General features: G+C 41.3%; 1 pseudogene across 1 annotated transcript; it reads left to right on the top strand.

Annotated features, from left to right (window-relative positions):
• The first annotated feature begins 1,534 nt into the window (after positions 1 to 1,534).
• LOC309547167 (carbonyl reductase [NADPH] 1-like) lies at positions 1,535 to 14,374 on the top strand (annotated as a pseudogene). The gene is made up of 3 exons (XR_014226154.1): positions 1,535 to 1,828; positions 9,547 to 9,654; positions 13,725 to 14,374. The product of XR_014226154.1 is annotated as a carbonyl reductase [NADPH] 1-like (transcript).
• Positions 14,375 to 15,625: the final 1,251 nt, after the last annotated feature.

Genomic DNA, 15,625 nt, shown 5'->3' with positions numbered 1-15,625 from the left:
GCCTGGTGTGTTCTCTGCACTTTAAACGAATCTCTGAGACTATCAAAGTGCAGGTGCATTTACACTGAGGTGGATTCTATTTATCATTATTAGTCATTTAGGTCAACATTGGATCATTCAGAGATCCTCACTGAACTTCTGGAGAGAGTTTGCTGCACTGAAAGTAAAGGGGCTGAATAATTTTACACGTCCAATTTTTCAGTTTTTTATTTGTTAACACAGTTTGAAATATGCAATAAATTTTGTTCCACTTCATGATTGTGTCCCACTTCTTGTTGATTCTTCACAAAAAAATACAGTTTTATATCTTTATGTTTGAAGCCTGAAATGTAGCAAAAGGTCGCAAAGTTCAAGGGGGCGAATACTTTCGCAAGGCACTGTATATTATGTGTACTAAAGCCATTTTGTAATTTAATGTTATAAACACCTTCTTTCAATTTCAATCTGCAACTGCTGTAATTTTCTGAAACTGTTCAATGTTGCTTCCTTCCAATATGGCAATCTGAAGGCATTCCAGACATTGTTGGAATTTATTAAAAGCAGATGTACTTGCAAGGGTTACAGAGTGACACAGGCAAAATGTATCACACCAGAAATCTACAGCAGGTATACAACATCATTTACCACTGGCCTTGCCCTATGTGTGTTTCGTCGCACCTAGGACAAGGCCAGTGTTATATGATGTTGTAGACCTAATGTAGATTTCTGGGGTGGTATATTTTGCCTGTGTTACTCTGTAACCTTTGTGAGTACATCCGCTTTTAATAAATCATGTGGTTTTAGCATACTACTCTATGGTCCTTTGTTCTTTCTCCTACCCATTATTACTCAGGGGTGCTGCCAACCAGAGAAGGACTGTGGAGGCGGTGGAGTCAGTGGTACCCTGAGTGGTGGCCTTCCATTTGGATTATTTCTGGGCTGTTGATCTCTTATCATTTGGAGATCATTACTGTTTGGTAAGGGAACTGGCACAACTGTTTGTGAGGTGGTTTGGGATTCTTACACATGGATTCTCATAATTTTCAAGATTTCACATTTAGACTTTTATATATTTTTCTTTGAACTTTACTCCTTTTGTTATGCACAAATCTATTATGTGATTGTTTTTTCACCATTTATGTAATGCACATTGTTTATTGAGGTTTCATATGAATGAATTACATTTTTTCACACATATGATATAACCTACACTACACTACAGAGATATTGTTTTTTTGAGCCCTTTTTTAGATTAACCATAGTAAGATTGACTTTTTAGGAGGGCAAATAATGTTTTTCCTTGGAATGTTTATTTCAGAAAATTGATTTTATAATCAGGAGAAAAATATTTATGTAATTTGCAACAGTTTACTATTCCAGCACTAGATGGCAGTAACAGTGTGTTGCCATAAAGCAGCATGAAGTGTATATGTAATGCTTGGTTACAGTAATAGAATATGATCTTCCTTATCTACATGCCTGGGGTGGAGCCTTCATTATAAATGCCAGTTGCAGTTGACACTGTGCTGTTAATTTGCTTTGTCCTTCACAGTCACAGGCAGCATGTCTAGTGTTCGGGTGGCAGTGGTGACAGGGAGTAATAAAGGTATAGGCCTGGCTATAGTCAGGGCACTGTGTAAGCAGTTTAAGGGAGATGTCTATCTGACAGCCAGGAGCACTCAGCTGGGAGAAGAAGCTGTTCAGGCTTTGAAGAAGGAAGGATTGTCCCCACTATTCCACCAGCTGGACATCAATGATCTTAACAGCGTCCGGGCCCTGCGGAACTTCCTAAAGGAAAAATATGGGGGGCTGGATGTGCTGATCAATAATGCCGGCATTGCTTTCAAAGGTGAGTTCTTAAATTTAAAGAATGAAATAAGTGTGTTGTGAGTTTCCGATTCCCCTAGATAATATTTATTTAAACTGCAGAGGGTCATTGAGTTAAAGAATTGTTTGGGTTCATGAATTTGACAATTCTCTTCCAGATCAGACATCAGATTGCACATATTAAGGACAACTAAACATTTTCTGCTTAAATTATGAGATTTGCCCAATATTTAATTTAATTGGCACATGTCTAAATGTAACACTGTGCTCCCAATGGTTGACTGATAGCAGTTGACAAGGACATACAGCACAAAAGTAAGACCTGTACTTCAGGTGTTGATATCTAAACTCAAGAACAAACCTTTAATCTAAATTCCTAATCTAAAATCCTTAGATGTGGTGGTTGCTTCATTTTTGGGGGGCTTTTTTTCCCTCTATTTTCACCTGATAATCTGGCAAGTAACACAATTCCTGACATAGGGTGACAACACTCACCATACTGTAGGATGTTACCATGTGTCAAGTTGTTTGTGTCAACCAGTGTGGAAGGTCTGAGCTCCCTTAGCTACTCAGCAAGCTTCTCAGTCAAGCTCCAGGGCATTAGAATGAGAGGTCTATACGTCTGTAATGTTGGTGTTGGGTTGCTTGGCAGGGGACTTATGCTTTGAATTGGCCTGGTTAGTGTACAAAGAATCAAGTCATATGAGAGCTGGTGTATAAGAGACAGACCCGGTTCAGATGGAGCATTCAGCTAGACATACAGTAGGTCAAAAGGATTTGCCTCTCATCCGCTGTGTCCTGAAAGGTTGAGATTCTCTTTTGTGTATTATACATTTTTTCAATGAATTGCAGAAATAAAATAAAAAAATGTAAATGCTGAACACCACCTCCCTACCTAATTAGCCCGGCCAGCACTTCATTGTGTAAACCACAAATTTAAAAATAAATCAAATTGCCCTCTATGCGAAAATCTGATTTTATGGAAAGACTGACTGTCAGCCATTAAGGTGAACTTATTCCTATCTTGATGTATAGACCACTGGGACTCACAGAAGATGCTGTGGAGATAGTATCTGGCTCCTTACAGTTTCTCTAAATTTTCCTCAGACTATTCCTCACAATAGCAAAAGTAGGCAACCGGTAACGCAAGGCATCCACATGCAAAATCATTTTATTTGCTACATAGTGATTAAAAAAAAACAAAACTTACGCATTTAAGCCCAAAGCCTTATTTATTGTTATTGGCTATGATTAAGGCTTTGGGAAGAAACGCGTAAGATTTGCTGTTTGCAATCACCCTGTAGCAAATAAAATAATTTTCGCTTATGGATGCCTCAAATTACCGGCTGCCTACTTTTGCTATCTCTACAGTTTGGATATACGAAAGACACTCAGCTTGTCCACCAAGATGTCACCTCCTTTGGTATTCCAGACAGGCTTTGTTTTCTTGTTGCATTCCTCACAATGTTGGAGAAACTGTGGCCCAAACAGGTTCTATTCTACGTTTTTTATGAGCCTGCAGAAGCATTAACAGCTTTTACAATGTCATATTCACCCTGAAATTATACATATTCTAAATGGAGTCAAGCTGCACCCTCATAACTACTAGACTATGGTGATACACTGCTGCTAGGTCATCAATATCTTATCAGTAGAGGTCACCTGGCACCTGACATGTGATATTGTCCACAGGATCAACTTACAATGCATGCACTTAAGATTGATCACTTGTAGACAAAATAAATCTAATATGTTTCACTCCACATGGAAAGGTTGGCTCCACCATCCTAATGTTCATGTATCGACTTTATGAAAAGATGGTTTATGAATGGGCTTTTGAAAATGTCACCTGTCACCCAGTTAGTTGCTTTTATTTCTTCTCCTTGTCCTGTATATCCTTAAAGTGGTTGTAACCCTAAAAATAAAAAAAAAATTCTCCTGTTCCTTTAAATGGCAGTGCCATTTGCCCAATTCTATGTTGTAAAATCCTGGCTGTTCCTATGTCACCCAATGTGTACTGATCACCGTAAAATGGCTGCTGATCTATGATACTGTCGTCAGTTTACGTGCCTCCGTCATCACGCTGTTCTCCTCTCTCCCCTCTCTGCCTGTCATTTCCTAGTCTGTGTTGAGACCTCCCCCCCCCCCCCCTCCCCTCCTGCCTCTATTCACCGAAGCTGTAACATATACAGTATAAATCACTTGCATCCCTTCTGTTTTATGATGTTATTAAGTACAGTGTGTCAGTTTTTAAAAAAATTATAATCCTAAAAACCTTCTTGCACAGCACTGCTTTGCGGTCACGTGACCACCCTCTGCTAGCTGGCTTACGCCAGAGGAGAATTTCAGCCCCTCCCACTGCTCTCCTTAGATCGGGGAAAGAGAGCAGAGGGAATGGATTGGCTGGATAAGCTGGTTTGATCTTTCTTCAATAAAAAGCTGTTTGGCAGAGTTGTATAAAGTACTTGAAACCCATACTTGAGTAAAAGTACAAGTGCTCGATCAAAAAGTGACTTGAGTAGAAGTGGAAGTGTTCGATCAAAAAGTGACTTGAGTAGAAGTACTAAAGTATTCAACATTTTTTGTACTTAAGTATTGCAAGTAGTTTTTTTAAAAATTTTGCTACTCAAGTACTGAAAGTGAAAGTACCAGTAGTTTTGAAAAAAAAAATTGCTACTCAAGTACTGAAAGTAAAAGTACAAGTACTGTGTTATGTAGTTATTAAAGAAAGAAGTCAAAAGTTTGAACATCATATTGTTTTTTATTATTTCAAATGCATCTTTTATTTATACATACAGTAGCATTTATTTTCGTATGCGCTGATAATACACATGTTTTGAGCTTCATGAAACCTGCCATCTACTGTTCTGGCAGTGGTAATTTTTATAATTGTAACGAGTAACTATGCAGCACAAAAAAAAATATCGGAGTAGAAGTATTGAAATCATCGAAAAAATGTAGTGAAGTAAAAGTGGAAGTAGGAGAAAAAAATTCTACTCTAGGAAAGTACAGATACCGCCTTTCGGTACTTAAGTACAGTAGTGAAGTAGTTCTACTTAGTTACTATACATCTCTGCTGTTTGTAATTGAAGATCCTTGGTCTGCTGGCGAATATTTACATTCTGTCGAGAGCAGAGGGAGGTCACGTGACCGCACAACGTAGCACAACGGACACACTGTACTTAGTTTCTTCATAAAACAGAGGAGATGCAAGTGATTTAGGAATCTGACTTCACAACCACTTGAACTACTATGTCATGTTTTTATGACAATATGTACATGTAATGGGTATATTATTTTCTTTTATACTTACATACCTTTATCATACCTTTTACAGTCTCCCCCTCCCTTGAGTAATCTAGGTGACAATGTGCATAGGCTGTAATACTTCAAATGACTATGTCTAAGGATTTTGTAATTATTGTTTAACAACCTTATGAAACACCAGTTCTGGATACTGTTCTGGATACTGTATATCTTTGTAGATATATGGATATGCCCTATAATATACTTTCCTGTGGTATAATACCAATAAAACTATTGAAAACACAACCAAAATGAAGTAAATTTATTGCAGCACTAGACTATACCCAATAGATAATAGTGCCTTCAATCATGTGCAATATCATTAAAAGACACACGTGCCAAATTTGCTGATTATCAAAAATATGCTGTTAATTACATTCCACAGTCAATGTGCAAAGTGCAGTAGTAAATACAAGGTAATCCATGCCAAACAGTTCACAGTTGAATCGCCACTCCTAGATCTGTGCAATTGTAATTTCCTCAAACGCCAATTTTACTTCAGATCTTCTTATAATGTGACAACCTTAGTGCACTACCTCCACTTCTCCCCTCAGTGGACAGATGGTCACCTTTGGTGATTGTCCCGTCCTACTAATATGTATTGTATATTTTCTGTGTTATGTTGAACTGCAATAAAGGATAAGTACACCTTTGGAACATGGTAAATGTTCCAGTTGTTTTTAGGGTGTAACATGTAACATGTTCCAGCATCTACAACTTTTTCCCCCAATCCCCCCTCTTTGTGACAGCGGGTGGTGGATCCTCTCCCTGCTCCCGCTGTCACAATTTGAAACCAGCGCGGTCAGACGGCCGCATCATTCATTCCTGTGAATGAATAGACTACAAATACTGTCAGACATCGTGGTTGATGGCTTATAGTTCTCAATGAACTATGAGGGCGCTGGTGAGCACTCTCATAGTTCATTAATCTTCCTGATTTATCTTTTTATACTGAGAGTCTATAGAAGCCTGGCATTGCACCCGTGATCCCCCATGAACACTAGCTGTTGTTGGGAGAATTAAGCAATTCTCTTTCCTGCAACTATAGGAAAATCATATAATCTATGACCTGCCTTAAACATTCCAACGACTGGAAAACATCTTTTGTACTGTAATTACCTAAAGTAAAATTGCATTGAATTAAACTTCTGTGTCTTATGAAAGAGTTAAGCTGTCTATGGATAGTGCCAAATCAGCAGGTGATCATAGTGTCTGGACAAACTGGGTCTATGGAGGTATTTAAATGCATAAAGTGGCATTTGAAACAGCTATGGACATCATATATATATAGTGCATCCGGAAAGTATTCACAGTGCTCCACTTTTTACACATTTTGTTATGTTACAAGCCTTATTCCAAAATGGATTAAATTAATTATTTTCTTCAAAAGTCTACAAACAATACCCCATAATGACAACGTGAAAGAAGTTTGTTCTTTAAAATTTTGCTAATTTTTTAAAAATAAAAAACAAAAAAATCTCATGTACATAAGTATTCACCGCCTTTGCTGAATACTTTGTTGAAGCACCTTTGGCACCAATTAAAGCCTCAAGTCTTTAGGAGTAAGATGCTACTAGCTTGGCACACTTATTTTTGGTGAGTTTCTCCCATTCTTCTTTGCGGTAATTCTCAAGCCCCATCAGGTTGGATGGGGAGCGTTGGTCCACAGCCATTTTCAGATTTCCCCAGAGATGTTCAATCAGGTTCAAGTCTGGGCTCTGGCTGGTCCAGTTAAGGACGATCACAGAGTTGTTATCTTGGCTGTGTGCTTAGGGTTATTGTCCTGTTGGAAGAGGAACCTTCGTGCCAATCACTTTACATTACTGCATTCCTGTTTCCCTTGATCATGACTAGTCTCCCAGTTCCTGCCGCTGAAAAACCCACCCACAGCATGATGCTGCCACAACCATGCTTCACTATAGGGATAGTGTTGGCCAGGTGATGACCGGTGCCTGGTTTCATCCAGCCATGACTCTTGCCATTCAGACCAAAGAGTTCAATCTTTGTTTCATCAGACCAGATAATTTTGTTTCTCACGGTCTTAGAGTCTTTCAGGTGCCTTTTGGCAAACTTTAAGCGGGCTGTCATGTGCCTTTTACTGTGGAGTGGCTTCTCTCTGGCCGCTCTACCATACAGGCCTGATTGGTGGAGTGCTGCAGAGATGGTTGTTCTTCTGGAAGGTTCTCCTCTCTTCACAGAAAAACGCTGGAGCTCTGTCAGAGTGACCAATGATATAATCGAGACTTAGTCCTGTGCATTGTGTCAATTGACTTCTTCAGGGCACATATGCTTTGAATTGCCCTGGTTTGTGATAGGTATACATAGAGTTGCAGTTTTCTCAAAAACAGGAGAATATAAAAGGAATTTGGTACGGAGCTCTGGATCAAGGGGAATGCACATTAGAAATTATTTTTATTTCTGTGTTTATAAGGTACCAGCATGTAACACAGTAACTTCACATGGTGTACTTGGAACCATTAGTGTCAGGCCTTTCCCTGAAGACATCTCACAGTCTATTGTCTCCGCCAAAGTCAAACAAGCACACAGGTATACAGGACCAGGTTTGTCAGATGTCATTATCAATACATATACAGTAGATCACTCCAGTGGCGGCCGGTGTGTTGGGGGCGCAGGGGCACCGCCCCCCTATTCATGCATCCGGCCCCCTAATCTACATGCGGGGCGCCGGACGCATGGAGTTTAAAGGGACATTTTTTTTTTTAGTCACCTGATTAGAGCCAGAGGCTCTGATAGGGTGATGCAAAGGGTGGACCCAGGGAGCAGAGCAGTGCGCCCTGAGCCCCAGGGCCGGATTAAGAGCATCATGGGCTTGGTGCTGAGGATTTTGAAGGGCCTTAAGGGCCGTGCCTTGGCATGCACCCAGAGGAGGAAGGGTGCAGCCATGCATGCCTAATTCAACATGGGATGCTGTCTCTGAAGCCCATAAACACATCCATGCATTGGCAACTGTCCCTCCTTGTCCGGCCTTCTTGCTGTGTGGGGAGGTTCTGAGGGAGCTGCCTGGGGAAGCGAGCATAGAAGCCAGACTTCTGTGTTTACAAGTGACAGAAGAGCGGTAACAGTGAATATGGCCAACCCGGGGCCTATATTAAGGTAGGGGCCTGGAGCTGCAGCTCCAATAGCCCCTATGTTAATCTGGCCCTGCTGAGCCCACCCATTGTGTGACAATAGCGAATGAAAATTCGCTATTGTCAGACGGATTCTCCTCCTGGCCAATCAGGAAGCGCGGCAGATACGTGCTTCCTGATTGGCCGAAAGGCAAACCCCATGCCATTGGCTGGGGAGGACTGAGGACGCCGCTGATTGGGAGGGGTCTGTAATCAGTGGCGCCGTGGTGGTAATAATGAGGGTATCCCGGGGGTGATCGGTCAGGGATACTCCTCTCTAACCCCCCCCCCCCCTCATTCAGCACAATAGGGAGCTGACAGCCGGACGGTCGAACAGACAAGCTGGGAGGCGGCGCTGCAGCGGGAGGAGGCGGACACTCGGAGGATGGAGAAGCTGCAGAGCCGGCAGCACACTGTTAGGGCGATGGGGACCCCTGGCCCTGGCCATGCGAAGGACGATGCTGTGCTGGAAATGCCCTTGGAGCCTCTGCCTGCTGGGCACCTCTGCCCTCACCGTGTCCGTCCTGTGCGGGATCTTCATCTACCCAACCGATTGCAACAGGTCTGTAGAAACCTCAAAGTTCAACTTTTTTTTGTAATGGTAGGCAATGTAAAAAGCTGGCTGCAATACCCAATACCTCTCCGTTGGTGTCCCCTGCTATAACTCATTTTCTAGTGCAGGATGTCATGGACCGTCCCTCTGGAGAGGCCTCAACACTGCACCCTGTACTCACAGTGTAATGAGGGAGATTGATTGAGAGATTGAGGACCACCCAAGGGACGCTGTGGTCACTCTACATTGATGGGGGCACGCTGTGGTCACTCTACATTGATGGGGGCACGCTGTGGTCACTCTACATTGATGGGGGCATACTGTGGTCACTCTACATTGATGGGGGCATGCTGTAGTCCCTCTACATTGATGGGGGCACGCTGTGGTCACTCTGCATTGAAGGGGGCACACTGTGGTCACTCTACACTCTACAAGAGAGAGGACAAAAAATTGGCAAAATAAATGGAAAAAATGTGAAACACCGCTTTCGGTATTCGGCCTTCGGCCAAACATTTTATTATTATTCGGCTTCGGCTTCGGCCAAGAATTTCATTTCGGTGCATCCCTAGTGTAAAGACAGAGCAAAGTGTGTAGATGTGTAATGGAAATATACTGTAGGTACCCAACTATAAAGGAGAAAATAAGAATGGAACAAAAAGTGTTACATGGATGTTATAAAGGTGAACATTTTCTATAAGTGCTTAGTACTGCTAGCTCTATTTTCTAATACACTTCTCATTCTTAAATTTCCAGCTGCAGACACAACCCCGTTTGGCACACAAGCTGAGGTGACACTGAAAACCAACTTCTTTGCCACAAGAGATGTTTGCCATGAGCTGTTGCCACTTATTAAACTGAACGGTAAGTTGGGGTTTATCTTATATGCTATCTCCTCAGGTTGTAGCGATGCGTAGATGTCAGAAAAATGTGTGTCCGAATTTTGTGCAATCAATGTGACCAGAAATGTTATCTAGCAAAGCAGTATGCAGACTCCAGGTTAAGGTAGCCCACATATAATGTTGCTTCCACACCTCCCAATCTTATGCAATATTTGCCATGACACATTTTATAGTAATTTTGATTTAGGTGTTTGCATTTTCCATGTAATTATAAATGGTGGCAATTATCAGAACTGGCTACAAGGAGTAACAAAACTTTATATAGCAAGTTAACTAGCCATACCATTATTATTAAGATTATTATACAGGATTTTTTATAGTGACTACAGTTTGTGCAATGCTTTACAAAAGAAAGGTTGACAGCGTAGTTAAAATTCAATACTAGAGGGTTTAATTGGTTGATGGAGAAATTTAGGTAAAGGCGGGATAGGCTTCCTTAAAGAGATGAGTTTTCAAGGATTGGCTGAAGGCAGACAAAGTAGAAGATAGCCAGATGGACTAATGTAGGGAGTTTCAGAGGGTGGGAGAGGCTCTGGAGAAGTCCTGGAGACAAACATGGAGGATGTGACAAGGGAGCTAGAGAGCAGGAGGTCTTGTGTGGTGCGAAGAGGTCTGGTAGATATTTTAGATGAAACTATGACTTGAATAAATGAGAACCTTAAGGCACCTTTCAGATGGGCGGACCGATCGGATCCGCGTGTCAGTTTTTCAGGTGGACCTGATCAGACCCTCCGTTGTCCTCTCTAAACTGGCAGATGTAAACAGACATTTGTCCGTTTACACCTGCCAACATCCAATCAGATCTGCTAAAAACAGACATTTGGGGATCCTTTCCCCATCCATCCAGCGTATCAGACCGGATCGGATGGCAGTCAGGTGTAAACGGACAGGTGGACCATTTACACCCAACCGCCCATGGAGGAGAACGAAATGTGTCTGTACCTGCTCTGCATAAGCTAAGCAGACACGGATCAGCCATTCACCTGCTCAGCAGGGATCAGTAGACAGATTTCCTGCTCAGCAGATGGTCTCCTGGCGGAGTGCGTCCAATGTGAAAGTGGCCTTTCAGACACAATGTAAAAGTGTTTATTTCAAAACAGTGCAAATATAGCCAAAGTAGCAGTAATGTTGAGCAAATGAGATTTAAACCAGATAAGCAATGAAACTATCCACAGTAACCACAATACAGAAAATACAAAAGCAAATAAGAATACACAAACAATATACAAGGTATACAGGGCATAAAATAGGATGCTGGGCAGGAACCAGACTGGCAGGGCTAAGAGTAGAAAAGGCTTTGTACAGGATCACAGAGAGAACCAGAAACCACACTGTCCCACAATGGTAGGATTTTATGCAGGTGGATATCAGATGTGCGAATGCTGTGGGTAATCATCTGCTAGTGGCCACTGGAACCGCAATCTACCCATCGCTGAAGCATAGTGTCATCAGCAAGTTAAAGAGAACCGTTGGGTTGTGACATGATTGCTGTATGTCTTGCGAGAAATGACCCAAGTGAAAGTGAACCTGATCTGGCCTTAAATGTGCCCAATGTATCAACAGTACTGATCTACAACAAGCTGAGCCTCCAAGTACCTGTCTTAGTGTTCAAATCAATCTCTGTGTTCCTGTGACCCTTGAGTCCTAAGCTCAAGGTAGAAACAATGACTTCCCTCCAAGTTAAGATTAGACCACCACTGCTGGTTGGGTTTGCCAACTGATGGTATTTAGAGAATGGGTACAAATGGGATTTGTTGCCAAGGTTCTTAAACAGAAGGAGACCATAAGGCTGGTAGTTTTTCCCAGAAATACTGCTGGTGTCCAACCCTACCCCATATTATTTAACTGTGAAATGCTAGAACCTCTACTGTCATTTAGGGTTCTAGGATGTGACAATTGAATACCAGGGTGTGGTATGTAGTTTTGGCTGAGGGAGTGTAATTTCAACATATATAGTCAAGTATAGTTTCACGGCATTGTGGAGAGCAATCTGGAAAACTAACACAAAGCACAAGACTGGCATATCAAGTTGCAGATAGTTTTTAAAATACTGCAGCTGGCTTTCTTCAATGATAACAATAGAAAATAATTTCCAATAGCTCCTTTAGTATGTGTGATGCAGCCTGGTTTGGAATAGATGGTTTCAAAATTGTACATTCATTTCACCTTCTGTAGATTAAAGCTGAACTCTGGGATTGTAAAAGCAATACCCTTGCAGTGGGGTCCCCCCAAACTGCAAGGATTAGATTTTTGCTATTTGTAGAAGTATCAGAAGAAGCTGTATTACCTACCTTGCTGTCAACTTTGGCACTGTCCTCTTCTTTCTGGTGCCCCGGGCTGTTATTATAGTCACGTATAGTGATAGAGGTATATACTCCCAAAGGTGTATATTCTTCGCGCCTATGGATAGCCTAATCTATGAGGGGAATGTGAAGGTGATTTAATATATAGGGGGGGGGGGGGAGAATAGTGGTAGCAGCTGCTATAAGTTAAAAATATCTGGTTAAAGAAAACCCCAAAGTAATTGTAATTGATATAGCGCTTGCTGTTAATATCCAGGGGTAAAACAATTGCTTGTTAATAACCCGGATAAAAATGTGTGGGACAAGTATAAATGTAATATAAGTGGAACTAATTTTAAACTCAATAAATAGCATATACTATATCACACAAATAAATCATCATATATCAGGTGATAAGCAATCAATCAATTGCCAAAATTGTGCAAAAAAGTCCAAATAAAGTTCATATGTGGTTTATATAAATAACTTCAGTGCCAAAAGGAAAGAAAGTGCAAATGCTTGTGCCGGATCCTCCAGTGGTCCAGCTGTTGATACTTATAATGTGGCTTTAAGAAATAATGGGGGTTGTGCACTCACCAGAGGTTGTAGGTCTTAATTGCCGTATGGCAAAAAGACCATAAGAGCCTTATGGCCTTCCTGACCAGAGGGATGGCGACTGCTGGGCTTTGTAGTCCCCTATGGTCCAGATCTCCTTCCGCAGTAGACTGGATCCTCAGGGTCCGATTGGAATGAAAAAATGCTCCCAATAGTGCAGTACCATTAAAATGCTTTAATAGGTATAATTAATAGTGCAATACAAGAAGGTTTTTAAAATTTAAAAAATCGCGCCTGCTGTGCTGAGCCTGTGCGTGGAGAGCGGTGAGTACGCAAGCCGGTACTCAGTCTACTGAGGATTCAGTCTACTGTGGAAGGGGATCCGGACCATAGGGGACTACAAAGCCCAGCAGTCGCCATCCCTCTGGCCAGGAAGGCCATAAGGCTCTTATGGTCTTTTTGCCATACGGCAATTAAGACCTACAACCTCTGGTGAGTGCACAACCCCCATTATTTCTTAAAGCCACATTATAAGTATCAACAGCTGGACCACTGGAGGATCCGGCACAAGCATTTGCACTTTCTTTCCTTTTGGCACTGAAGTTATTTATATAAACCACATATGAACTTTATTTGGACTGTTTTGCACAATTTTTGCACGTATTTGCACTATAAGGCACTTGGCAATTGATTGATTTATCACCTGATATATGATGATTTATTTGTGTGATATAGTATATGCTATTTATTGAGTTTAAAATTAGTTCCACTTATATTACATCTATACTTGTCCCACACATTTTTATCCGGGTTATTAACAAGCAATTGTTTTACCCCTGAATATTAACAGCAAGCCCTATATCAATTCCAATTACTTTGGGGTTTTCTTTTACCAATCACGTATAGTGCAGGGCTTTTAACCCTGCTTGTATGCGAAGAAGGCGAGCATGCGACCATGGCAAAGAGTGCATTAGAGAGGCAGCAGTACTGGATGGAGAAAGCCTGCTGGAGACCGGAATAAAGTAAATATTACTCCTTATTCCTGTACCCCCTTGACAAGAATTTAACCCTTGTAGTGGGGGTTCACAATTGCAAGGGTGTTTTTTTCCAGCTGGAGTTAAGCTTTAAAATTGTTTGTGTTATCTAAAAACGTAGCTCCAAGTTTTCATTATCAAAGACTTTTGTTCTCTTTTAGGGTGAGTTGTCAATGTTTCCAGCATGATGAGCTCTATGTCTCTTGTAAAATGCAGCCCTGAACTGCAGGAAAAATTCCGCAGTAACACCATCACTGAGGAAGAGTTGGTGAAACTAATGGAGAAGTTTGTGGAAGATGCCAAGAAGGGAATCCACAAAGACCAAGGATGGTCGGACAGTGCTTACGGGACATCCAAAATTGGAGTGACTGTATTATCCAGGATCCAAGCTCGACAACTAAAGGAGACTCGGAAAGGCGAGGGCATCGTCCTAAATGCCTGCTGTCCAGGTTGGGTGAGGACTGATATGGCTGGTCCCAAAGCCCCCAAGTCTCCAGATGAAGGAGCCGAGACCCCAACTTATCTTGCTCTGCTACCACCTGATTCAGCTTCACCATATGGGGAGCTGGTCAGCGAGAAGAAAATTGTAACATGGTGACAATGACGGACAATTTCAGAGTAACTTGATTTAACAGTGTGATGGGACTTATTAATATTAATTAGTTGTTGGGTTCCAGCCATAACTGTTTAGAGGAGGTTAGAAGATGACATGGGTAGTGTCTTCCACATAGCCTCTACTTTGTGACATTGTGGAACATAGTAATCTGGGGAAAATTGATTAAACCTTTTTTATCTGCAAAAAATATTGATCATAGTGTGTGTTCTGACCATTTTATGGTATAAGAAAGGCCGCAGATGTAATATATGCAGAGCATTTTACAGGCATTTTAATAAATACTGCACAAATTTGCAGAAAATACTCTTCAATCTGTTTTCTTTTTCCTATTGGATGTAAAAATAAATATATGCCAAACACACGTCAACGTATCTAAAACAAAATTCACATATTTTAAGAAAATAAATGTAAATGCATCATTAGCTTTTCTTTATCCATTAAAGATAACTTTTTCTACTATAAACTATAAAGTAAAGTGGCTCCTTGAATACATTACAACATCTGCATGTAACTGCAGGTGTAATGTTAATCCATCAATTAAATAGCTGTAATTGAAGCTACTTTGGTATCAGTCCCAGATTAGAATGAAAAAAACTTCACAAAGGAAGAGGTGGGGAATAGGGAAGGGATCTTGTGATACCCAAAAATATAAATATATTGGACACTAATACTGGTAAAAAGTCAAATATTTATTAAAGTAGACATTAACCGCTTAACGACTGCCCGCCACAGTTTTGCTGCGGTAGGTCGGTTCTGTCCCGCGAAACGACGTAACTGTATGTTGGCGTGCACGCCCATTAGCCATGGAGGAAGCCGAGCAGCCAGTCCGGCGGCCGTGATCGCCACTGGGCACCCGCGATCGCTCTTCATGGAGAAAGAGCGGCGGTCTGGTGTTGTAAACACGGCAGACCGCTGTTCTGTCTGTTATGAACACAGGGATCCTGAGTTACTCTTATTTAGGAACACAGGTCTCTGTGTTCATGCAGAAAGCCCATCCCCTGCACAGTTAGAAAGCACCCCCTAGGGACAAATCAAACCCATTGATCGCCCCTGGTTAATCCCTTCCCTGCTAGTGTCATTAGTACAGTAACAGTGCATATTTTTAGCACTGATTACTGTAGTAATGTCACTGGTCCCCCCAAAGTGTCAAAAATGTCAGTTAGGTGTCCGATCTGTCTGCCGCAATGTCGCAGTCCCGCTAAAAATCTCTGATTGCCACCATTACTACACCATCTATCCCCTAGTTTGTAGACGCGATAACTTATGCGCAAACCAATCAATATACACTTATTGGGATTTTTTTATACCAAAAATATGTGGCAGAATACAAATTGTCCTAAAATGATGAAAAAAATTTGATTTTAATTTTTTTTTTTTATTGGGAATGTTATATAGCAGAAAGTAAAAAATGTTGTTTCTTTTTTTCAGACTTGTTGCTCTTTTTTT

This window comes from Pelophylax lessonae (genome assembly GCF_965119305.1).
Source record: "Pelophylax lessonae genome assembly, chromosome: 2".
NCBI lineage: Eukaryota > Metazoa > Chordata > Amphibia > Anura > Ranidae > Pelophylax > Pelophylax lessonae.
The sequence above is the reverse complement of the archived record's forward strand: the minus strand, read 5'-3'. Positions and strand labels throughout refer to the sequence as shown.